This window comes from Hordeum vulgare, chromosome 6H (genome assembly GCF_904849725.1).
Source record: "Hordeum vulgare subsp. vulgare chromosome 6H, MorexV3_pseudomolecules_assembly, whole genome shotgun sequence".
In the NCBI taxonomy this organism is placed as follows: Eukaryota; Viridiplantae; Streptophyta; class Magnoliopsida; order Poales; family Poaceae; genus Hordeum; species Hordeum vulgare.
The window spans coordinates 171636878-171648583 of record NC_058523.1 but is presented as its reverse complement, the minus strand read 5'-3'; positions in this window follow the sequence as shown (position 1 = coordinate 171648583).

The window sequence follows — 11706 nt, the reverse complement described above, 5'->3', positions numbered from 1 at the left end:
GGGTTGGCTAGTGTGTTAAGATCTCAATATTAAAGTCTTGAGTTCAATTCTGAGCTTTAGCATTATTTTTAGGTTAAAAAACCATAAGTATGAAAACTGCTAGCATCAAGATTGTTTCCAACATCATTTTCTTCCGGTCAAAAAGTTATCGTGGTGTTTTTGTGCTAGCTATCAGATTTTTGATGGGTATATCACCATGCTATTAACATAGAAGTTATCACGGGTGTGTCTTCAATAACTTTTTTTCATGTAAGTCACCGTGGTGTTTGTACCTAAGTATCATGTCTATGTTGCGTATAACACAAAATTTGGTGGGGTTATGTTTTCAACAACCTTTTTTTCCCTGGGTTAAAATTATCGCAACGTTTATGACTAAATTATCAGGCCCGTTGTGTGTATATTATCATGTTATTTATATAGAAGTTATCAAAGGTGCGTCTTCAACAATTTTTTCCTCAGGTAGAAGTTGTTGCGGTGTTTGTACCTAAGTTTAAGGTTTATGTAGAAGACGCTAGAACTCAGCGGGCACCGGCTCGACGACACGCTGGAGATCAAGCTGCGGGACGAGGCGTTGCAGGTTGGAGAAGACGAGCGTCAAGGCAAGGCCTAGAAGCTCACGTGCATCGGACGTGTTGTCCTCCTCCGGGCAGGAGACGCCGGCCTCCAGCGTCTCCACCATCTTCTGCAAGAAGGCGAGGTAGCCCCCGTCGCTGCTCACCCTTGGAAGCACCGGGGCATCCCCCACGAATCGGCGCGTCGTGCCTGCCGCCCGACCAGCAATGCTCTTGAACTGCTTGGCACGCTGTGACTCCATCATCCGGGCATACGTCATCTCGTCTTGGGCGTCCTGAATGGCGTCGGTCGCCTCCTGGACTTGTCTCTGCAGCGACGCCAACTCCGCCTTGGCCTCCGCTTCTCCGTGATGGGCGGCCTAGAGGGCGGCCTCGGCACTCTCGAGCTGAGCCCGTAGCCCCTACGCCTCCTCCTGAAGCTCGCAGAGCTTGAGCTTCTTGGCTGCGGGCACTCTGGAGAAAAAGGAAGATCAACCACCAAGCAGCGGACGGGACAACAAGGAAAGGAGGTGCAGACGAGGGACTTACTCATTAATCAGAGCCCAACGGCGACGGACGCGCGACGACTCTAAGGACCCTCCGCCGCTGGTCCCGGGGGCGGACGAGGGCGTGGACGGAGCCGTGCTTTTCCCCCTACCAGGATCGCCCCTCGAGACGCCATGGAAGACGAAGAAATGAAGGGGAGAAGAGGTTTTTCTCGGCGGAGCAAAGGAAGCAAAGAGGAAGCTCAAGATCACAGTGCCTCCCCCTTTCCAGGGGCGGGGAAGATTTATAGGCGAACCGGGGCCACCAAGCGTCGTGGGAGCGCGAGCGTTGCGCGCCCCTTAGGTGTCGCGAGGTGGGCCGGCAGGCGCATTGCCGCCCACATCGCCTCACCTGACAACCGAGCAGTCACGTCCGTGAGGGCCATTGGGCGTGGGCCGGCCGCGCCGATGCCATTCAATGAGTAACAATGATGGCTGGTGTGGTTCTTGGAGATCGTGACATCGTGGTTTGGTGTGCCCCGGACGCCTCGGGGAGCAAGAGCGTCGCCGCATGGCGGCTGGACACGTGTGCCGCCTGGCCCGCAGGAAATTAGGGCATGCGACGCCTCGGGCCGTCCCCGAGGCTTCGCCCAGAAGCCAACCCGAGCGCGTCATGGGCCCGAGGGCTACTGTTGGTGTTCTGGGAATGGGGGTAACCATACGTGCCTGCCTGTGGTCCAGGGCTGGCCCACTTCATCAAGCAAGCACAACCGGGCGCGGCACCACTCAAGGCAAGGTCCTCGCGAGGGGCCAAGCCTCACGAGGAGGAACATCATCAAAACTTGCATGGGGCTCATCAGGACCCCTCCGGATCGGCGGATACTCCGAGGTAAGACTCGGCCTCAAGAGTCAAGGATGATGCGGAGAAAGGACAGGCGAGAAGCAGACAATAGTACGGAGCAGTTTCCCCTTTAGTGCAAAGGGGGCAAGGACGAACCGGGGTTCCCAAGGCATCTTCCAAAGGTTTCCTTTCTGGTGCAACAAGGCCATCGCTGCCCACCAGCAGGACAAACGTCATCCCTGGACCCGTCCCTGCAGCGCTGGCAGCCACTTTGCAGGCGAAGACTACTTTTGGATAGGGGAAGCAAGTTCCCCTGCCCCCCTTGAAAATTGGCCGTTGTGGGATCCCTTGCCGCCGAAACGACAAGGGAAAAGGACCGGGGCCACCACTATATATATAGAGAGTAGGTTACTTCATAGGTGACCCGATTCATTCATTCTGCCCACCTGCACCACAAAGGCCACCCAGCCTCTGGAGGCCCCTGAACAATGTACTAGTTCATCCACCAACCTCCACGAGAGGCAATCCATCAAAGCAGGAGTAGGGTATTACGCTTCTGAGCGGCCCGAACCTGGGAAAACTATCGTGTTTTGTGTCTTCCTCACCGTCGAGTGGGTTATCTCCCATCCCCAGCAAGTAGCGAGTTTAGGTGAGGCGAGCCCGCGAGAGATCTTAGTACACGCCCCTGAGTTCGAATCTTTAGGGTTTTGCGGAGCCCGAAATCTGACAGTACCGCTTGTGCACGACCAGTGCACATAACGATTGGATTTGGGGAGCACTATAAAAGCATGTCTTCTTCCCCATTGCTCCACAACTCTTGAGCTCGTATTTGCCCCCAATTGTGGACCTTCTTTGAGCTTGCTAACTCTCAATACCTCCAATGATTCTTACTAGTTCTTGAGGGAGAAGAGAGAGGAGATATAGATCCACATTTACACCAATCACTTTCTCCTCTTTGTGAGGGGAACCCCTTGGATCTAGATCGTGGAGTTCTTCGTGTTCTTCTTCGTTCTTCCTCTCATTTTCTTCCGTAGCATTAGTTGTTGTGGAGGGATTTGGGAGAGAAGGACTTGGGCACTCCGTGTGCCCTTGCCATTGCATTTGGTGCGTAGGTTTGGGTTCTCCACGGTGATATGTGAAAGTGAAGTTTGAGAAGCTTATTACTCTTGGGTGCTTGGTACCTTAGAGCTTGTTCTTCTTGGGTGCTTTGGCGTCCTAGAAGCTTGGTGGTGCCTCGGAGCTCAATCATTGTGGTGTAAAGCTCCGGGCAACCGTCGGGGTATCCAATTCGGTTGTGGGGATTGCACCGAGAAATTTGTACGGGTTCCAGTGACCGCCCCCAAGGGTTTTCATTTGTACGGGTTCGGTGACCACCCTCAAGGGTCCCTTAGTGGAATCACGACATCTTGCATTGTGTGAGGGCGTGAGGAGATTACGGTGGACTTGGTGGCATATTGGGGAGCATTGTGCCTCTACACCGCTACAAACAGAGATTAGCATCCGCAAGGGTGTGAACTTCGGGATACATCATCATCTCATCATGCCTCGGTTTTCTCTTACCCGAGCCTTTTACTTATGCACTTTACTTTGTGATAGCCATAGTGTTTCTTGTTATATATCTTGCTATAACTTAGTTGGTTATCTTGCTTAGCATATGTTGTTGGTGCACGTAGGTGAGCCTAGTTGTTTTAGGTTTTTTTCTCGACTAATTAAACGTTAGTTTTATTCTGCATTTGTTCAAGCCTAAACTGTAATGATTTTTAAGCGCTTATTCACCCCCCTCTAGGCGACATCCACATCCTTTCACTTAGGATATCCACCAAGCATGCAAATACACCTAGTATTAGTACAATGGTGACTCATGGGTAAATGCAAGCAAGGGTCACAATAGCATGGCAAAAGCATAGGAAGAGGCATAACATGCAAAGCGAACACGAAAAGATGGGCATAAGATAACAAGTGGTATATAGCCCATAGTCGTGTGCGAACCAAGTAGAAGAGGTGTGCATAGTCCTTGCACAAGGGGAATGGTTGGAGACACATTCCGATGAATCCCAAATCGGTGTTGCTCTCAAGAGATCTTTTCATCAACTCATGGGATTGTGAGGTTGACGACTAACCGAACTATCCTACACATACACACAATAAATGAGATAATGTATGTGCATGGCAGACAAACATATCATCCATCATGATGGTGCTCTTCTCTTTAACATAATAATTAGAAGCAAAAGTGCATGAATAATATGATGTAACAATGGCAATATTCATGGTACTAGGTATATGGTGGAAATAAGTAAGGCAAGCATGCTTCACATGAAAGATTTCAAAAGCTCCAATAATATGATAGAAGGCTATGGGGGCAATTGCATTAGAAAGATTAATAGCATTGTTGCACTCAATACATGGAGAATCATATGGCAAGAAAGATGCAACACATGGAGACATATGACAATATGCAACATCGTTCATGTGAAAAGCATGGCAATGGTTGTCATCAACCGCATGAAATGAGCAAGTATTAATCATCGGTGATGCAACATAAGCAAGCATAGTGATCATGTCATGTAAACTAGTAGTGTGAAGATGCAACACACTAAAGTAAATCATGGCAATCATGTCATGTGAGCAAATAATAGGCATAGACAATGTGCATGACATATCGCAAGCACGGAAATGAAACTTGATCAATGTATCACCATAGTCATGGGTCATCAAGCAAACATGGCAATAGCAAGTAATGTCTCCACCAAGCTTGCAAACACACATACAATTACGAGAATCAAGTGCCATGTGAGATGAAAGGCATGGGTCACAAATGCATGGCAAGTACATATAAATGAGCATATCATGCAAAGTGAACATGGCAATATGGGCAAAGGATATATAATGTACAATAACCCATAACCATGTGAGGGCCATGTAGAATACATGTGTGAAGTATTTGCGCAATGAGGAAGGGTGGAGGGTAAGCAGTCCATGGCACGTCTTCGTTCCTCTCTAGAGCTCGTTTCGTCAACTCGTGCGCTTGCGAGATTGGCGAAGAATCATGTGTACCTACACAACAAGGAGACACACGAAACAAAGTGTGTGTGCGTGGTAAATGTACACATCATCCATCGTGATGTGTATGTGCACGTGAGAGTTAGTACAAGATAAACAATGCTCAAAGAAATTTGAGGCACAATATATAAATACTCATCCATCATGCAATGATAGTTATTGTGCTCAACATGATTGGGACGCAAATTATAGTAAGTATGTGGCACATGTATATTATTAATGGGGAGCATATTGTGCACACAAGTTTGGGGATCATGCAATGGATGGTATGGAACAAAATGTCCTAACATGTATGAGGTAACTACATGGGTCTCCTCATGTGCCATAGTGGGAGCATAATACGGAGAATATGGACAACATCCAAAACAATGCATATCTGAACCTAGATGTTCATGCAATGGCATATGTGAACAACCGTGCAATTGATGCAAAGGGAGCATGGCAATAATATCACAAGAAAACCAAATGCCAATAACCATGTGCTTGTCATCTCTGCCATATGTGAAAATTGGATTTATTTTAATGGCATGTGCATCGTTACTACGATGATATTTCGAGATGCAATATGGGTGATCTCATGCATAGCATATGACAAGTCAAGCGGATTGTCAAACATGATGTGACCTATAGAGTTCTAACAAGATATCCTATGCAACATGGCATCACAACTACGAGACTCCACATGAGAATGGTCAAACTCATCAAAAATGAGTAATTCATCACATGAGGAAGTCGCATAATCATGAAGCATCGCACTAGGTGGATCATCATCATGCAAGAAATCAATGTCCACTAGTGGGGCAAGAGAATCACCTTCACCTATGTTACCTTTTGCATTCCTCTCATGTGGTGTAGGTGAGGTGGAAAAGACCAACTTTGGGCCATCTTCATCGTAATGGAACCATGTGGGTGTGCATCATCGTCCACCATGGCCACCGTCATTCCCATTGGAGGGATGGACTCGTCGAGGGTAGGCATGTCATCATGTATGAGACCTTGCACCGAAGAATAAGACACAATAGGAGTAGAGGTTAAGTTTTTAGAAATCATAGTGGCCTTACGTGCCCTCTCAACTACCTCACTTACTAAGTGTTGTGGCTCACTCACTCCCTCAAGGATGCTCTTGATGCCTGTGATCTGTGTTGGGTTTTCCGTGAAGAGGAACGAGTTATCGCAACACAATGTGGGTAAGTATTTCGCTCAGTTATGAAACCAAGGTTTATCGAACCAATAGGAATATCAACCACAACCGTCTTCAGCAGCTGCACACAAAAGAACAAAGAACTTGCACCCAACGCGGGCAAGAGGGTTGTCAATCCTCTTGTCTTGTTATTTCCAAGCAACTTAGGTGTGTAGATAATTGTAGATAGCAAGATAAAATTAAAATAAATAAATGGAAGCAAGGTATTGAAGGTTTTATCAATATGTTGTGAATAGACACGGGGGTCATAGTTTTCCCTAATGGCATTTCTCTTGAAAAATAGCATACAATGGGTAAAAAAATTACTGTTGGACAATTGATAGAAAATTGGATAGTTATGCGATATTCACGACAATGATCATGTGTATATAGGTATCATGTCCATAAACAAATAGGCCAATTCATGCATGTACCTATTACTATAACTCCACTCATCGACCGCTATCTAGCATGCATCTAGAGTATTAAGTAAAATAGAGTAATGCATGGAGAACAATGATATGATGTAGACAAAGTAAACTCAAGCAATATGAATAAACCCCATCGTTTTATCCATAGTAGCAACAACACAAAGATGCATCTTGTCCCCTTCTTTCACTCGGATATAGAAATTCGCCAGGTTAAACCCACCACAATGCACCTCTCCCACCGAAGAAATATCGATCTTGTTGGCCAAAGTATTTCAATAGATCGGAGAGAATTATCAATCTATCATAATCATGCACATAAGAATCATATAAATATTCATAGGAGACTCAAATATTTATCATGAATAATCTGAACATAAACCCACAATTCATCGGATCACAACAAAGTTAGTCCACAAAAGGAGTTACATCATATGGATCAAAGCGAAGATATGATGATCATTGTATTGAAGATCAAAGTGAGAGAGATTTCCATCTAGGTACTGGCTATGGACCCGTAGATCTGTGGTGAACTACTCACATATCATCATGAGGGCAGCAACGTTGATGAAGAGGCCCTCCATGATCAATCCGCCCTCCGACATAGTGCCGAAACGGAGCTCGAGATGGCCTCTCATCGGAACAGAAACTTGCGACAGCGTAAAAAGTGTTTCTGGACTCCATCTCATGTTTTTAGGGTAGATGATAATTTATAAGCCAGAGAACGGGGTCGTGAGGGCCATGAGGGAGGCAGAAGCCATCAGGGCTCCCCCCGAGGTCGCGCCATGTTGGCTTGTGGGCCCCTCATGAGGCCTCCAGCCTTCTTCTGATGCTCGTTGGTCTGCTTTTGGTCCCGAAAAAAACACCGAAAAATTTCAGAGCAATTGGACTTCGTTTGGTATGGAGAACCTGAAAAGTGGAAAACATGCAGAAAACAACAACTCGCGTTGGGCACTGGGTCAATAGGTTAGTGCTCAGAAATAATATAAACTGGTAAACAAATTACCCAAAACTATTCTAGAATGATGTGTTGGAATTATGCCCTAGAGGCAATAATAAATATAGTTATTATTATAACTCCTGTATCAAGATAATCGTTTATTATCCATGCTATAATTGTATTGAATGAAGACTTATATACATGTGTGGATACATAGACAAAACACTGTCCCTAGCAAGCCTCTAGTTGGCTAGCCAGTTGATCAAAGATAGTCAGTGTCTTCTGATTATGAACAAGGTGTTGTTGCTTGATAACTGGATCACGTCATTAGGAGAATCACGTGATGGACTAGACCCAAACTAATAGACGTAGCATGTTGATCGTGTCATTTTATTGCTACTGTTTTCTGCGTGTCAAGTATTTGTTCCTATGACCATGAGATCATATAACTCACTAACACCGGAGGAATACTTTGTGTGTATCAAACGTCACAACATAACTGGGTGACTATAAAGATGCTCTACAGGTATCTCCAAAGGTGTTCGTTGAGTTAGTATGGATCGAGACTGGGATTTGTCACTCCGTGTGACGGAGAGGTATCTCGGGGCCCACTCGGTAATACAACATCACACACAAGGCTTGCAAGCAATGTGACTTAGTGTAAGTTGCGGGATCTTGTGTTACGGAACGAGTAAAGAGACTTGCCGGTAAACGAGATTGAAATAGGTATGCGGATACTGACGATCGAATCTCGGGCAAGTAACATACCGAAGGACAAAGGGAATGACATACGGGATTATATGAATCCTTGGCACTGAGGTTCAAACGATAAGATCTTCGTAGAATATGTAGGATCCAATATGGGCATCCAGGTCCCGCTATTGGATATTGATCGAGGAGTCTCTCGGGTCATGTCTACGTAGTTCTCGAACCCGCAGGGTCTGCACACTTAAGGTTCGACGTTGTTTTATGCGTATTTGAGTTATATGGTTGGTTACCGAATGTTGTTCGGAGTCCCGGATGAGATCACGGACGTCACGAGGGTTTCCGGAATGGTCCGGAAACGAATATTGATATATAGGATGACCTCATTTGATTACCGGAAGGTTTTCGGAGTTACCGGGAATGTACCGGGAATGACGAATGGGTTCCGGGAGTTCACCGGGGGGGGCAACCCACCCCGGGGAAGCCCATAGGCATTGAGGGTGGCGCACCGGCCCTTAGTGGGCTGGTGGGACAGCCCAAAAGAGCCCTATGCGCCATAGGAAGAAAAATCAAAGAGAAAAGAAAAAAAAGGAGGTGGGAAAAGGGGGAAGGACTCCTCCTTCCAAACCTAGTTGGACTCGGTTTGGAAGGGGAGATCTCCCCCCCTTGGCTCGGCCGAAGCCCTTAGGGGTCCTTGGACCCCAAGGCAAGGCTCCCGCTCTTCCCCCTATATATACGGAGGTTTTAGGGCTGATTTGACACAACTTTGCCATGGCAGCCCGACCACATATCTCCACGGTTTTACCTCTAGATCGCGTTTTTGCGGAGCTCGGGCGCAGCCCTGCTGAGACGAGATCATCACCAACCTCCAGAGCGCCGTCACGCTGCCGGAGAACTCTTCTACCTCTCCGTCTCTCTTGCTGGATCAAGAAGGCCAAGATCATCGTCGAGGTGTACGTGTGCTGAACACGGAGGTGCCGTCCGTTCGGCACTAGATCGTGGGACTGATCGCGGGATAGTTCGCGGGGCGTATCGAGGGACGTGAGGACGTTCCACTACATCAACCGCGTTCACTAACCTTCTGCTGTACGGTCTACAAGGGTACGTAGATCACTCATCCCCTCTCGTAGATGGACATCACCATGATAGGTCTTCGTGTGCGTAGGAAATTTTTTGTTTCCCATGCGACGTTCCCCAACAGTGGCATCATGAGCTAGGTTCATGCGTAGATGTCTTCTCGAGTAGAACACAAAAGTTTTTGTGGGCGGTGATGTGCGTTTTGCTGCCCTCCTTAGTCTTTTCTTGATTCCGTGGTATTGTTGGATCGAAGCGGCTCGGACCGACATTACTCGTACGCTTACGAGAGACTGGTTTTATCGCTACGAGTAACTCCGCTGCTCAAAGATGACTGGCGGGTGTCAGTTTCTCCAACTTTAGTTGAATTGGACTTGACCGAGGAGGTCCTTGGATGAGGTTAAATAGCAACTCATATATCTCCGTTGTGGTGTTTGCGCAAGTAAGATGCGATCCTACTAGATACCCATGGTCACCACGTAAAACATGCAACAACAAAATTAGAGGACATCTAACTTGTTTTTGCAGGGTATGCTTGTGATGTGATATGGCCAACGATGTGATGTGATATATTGGATGTATGAGATGATCATGTTGTAATAGATAATATCGACTTGCACGTCGATGGTACGGCAACCGGTAGGAGCCATAGGGTTGTCTTTAAAACTAATGTTTGTGCTTGCAGATGCGTTTACTATTTTGCTAGGATGTAGCTTTAGTAGTAATAGCATGAGTAGCACGACAACCCCGATGGCGACACGTTGATGGAGATCATGGTGTGGCGCCGGTGACAAGAAGATCGTGCCGGTGCTTTGGTGATGGAGATCAAGGAGCACGTGATGATGGCCATATCATGTCACTTATGAATTACATGTGATGTTAATCCTTTTATGCACCTTATTTTGCTTAGAGCGACGGTAGCATTATGAGGCGATCTCTCACTAAAATTTCAAGACGAAATTGTGTTCTCCCCGACTGTGCACCGTTGCTACAGTTCGTCGTTTCGAGACACCACGTGATGATCGGGTGTGATAGACTCAACGTTCACATACAACGGGTGCAAAACAGTTGCGCACGCGGAACACTCGGGTTAAGCTTGACGAGCCTAGCATGTGGAGACATGGCATCGGAACACATGAGACCGAAAGGTCGATCATGAATCATATAGATGATATGATTAGCATGGGGATGCTTACCACTGAAACTATGCTCAACTCACGTGATGATCGGACTTGAGCTAGTGTAAGTGGATCATGAACCACTCAAATGACTAGAGAGATGTACTTTTTGAGTGGGAGTTTAGCGAATAATTTGATTAATTTAAACTCTAATTATCTTGAACATAGTCTAAGTCCACTTTGAATATATTTGTGTTGTAGATCATGGCTCACACGACAGTCACCCTGAATTTTAATACGTTCCTAGAGAAAGCTAAGTTGAAAGATGATGGAAGCAACTTTGTAGACTGGGCTCGTAATCTTAAGCTAATCTTACAAGCTGGGAAGAAGGATTATGTCCTTAATGCTGCGCTAGGAGATGAACCACCCGCTACGGCTGATCAGGATGTTAAGAACGCTTGGTTAGCACGTAAGGAGGACTACTCAGTAGTTCAATGTGCAGTCTTGTATGGCTTAGAACCGGGACTTCAACGTCGCTTTGAGCGTCATGGAGCATTTGAGATGTTCCAGGAGTTGAAGTTTATCTTTCAGAAGAACGCCCGGATCGAGAGATATGAGACCTCCGATAAATTCTATGCTTGCAAGATGGAGGAGAACTCGTATGTCAGTGAACATGTGCTCAAAATGTCTGGGTACTCAAATCGTCTAGCTGAGCTGGGGATTGAACTCCCGCAAGAAGCTATCACTGACAGAATCCTTCAATCACTGCCGCCAAGCTATAAAGGCTTTGTGTTGAACTACAACATGCAAGGGATGAACAAGTCTCCCGGCGAGTTGTTTGCGATGTTGAAAGTCGCAGAGTCTGAACTCCGTAAAGAGCATCAAGTGTTGATGGTGAATAAGACCACTAGTTTCAAGAGAAACGGCAAAGGCAAGAAGGGTAATTCAAAGAAGAGCGGCAAGCCTGTTGCCAATCCGACGAAGAAACCCAAAGCTGGACCTAAGCCTGAAACAGAGTGTTACTATTGCAAGGGTATGGGTCACTGGAAGCGCAATTGCCCCAAGTATCTGGCTGATAAGAAGGCGGCCAAAGAAAAATCAGGTATATTTGATATACATGTTATTGATGTGTACTTAACCGGCTCTCGTGGTAGTGCCTGGGTATTCGATACTGGTTCTGTTGCTCATATTTGCAACTCGAAACAGGAACTACGGAATAGACGAAGGCTGGCGAAAGATGAAGTGACGATGCGCGTAGGAAATGGTTCCAAGGTTGATGCAATCGCCGTCGGCATAGTTTCACTTCAGCTACCATCAGGAT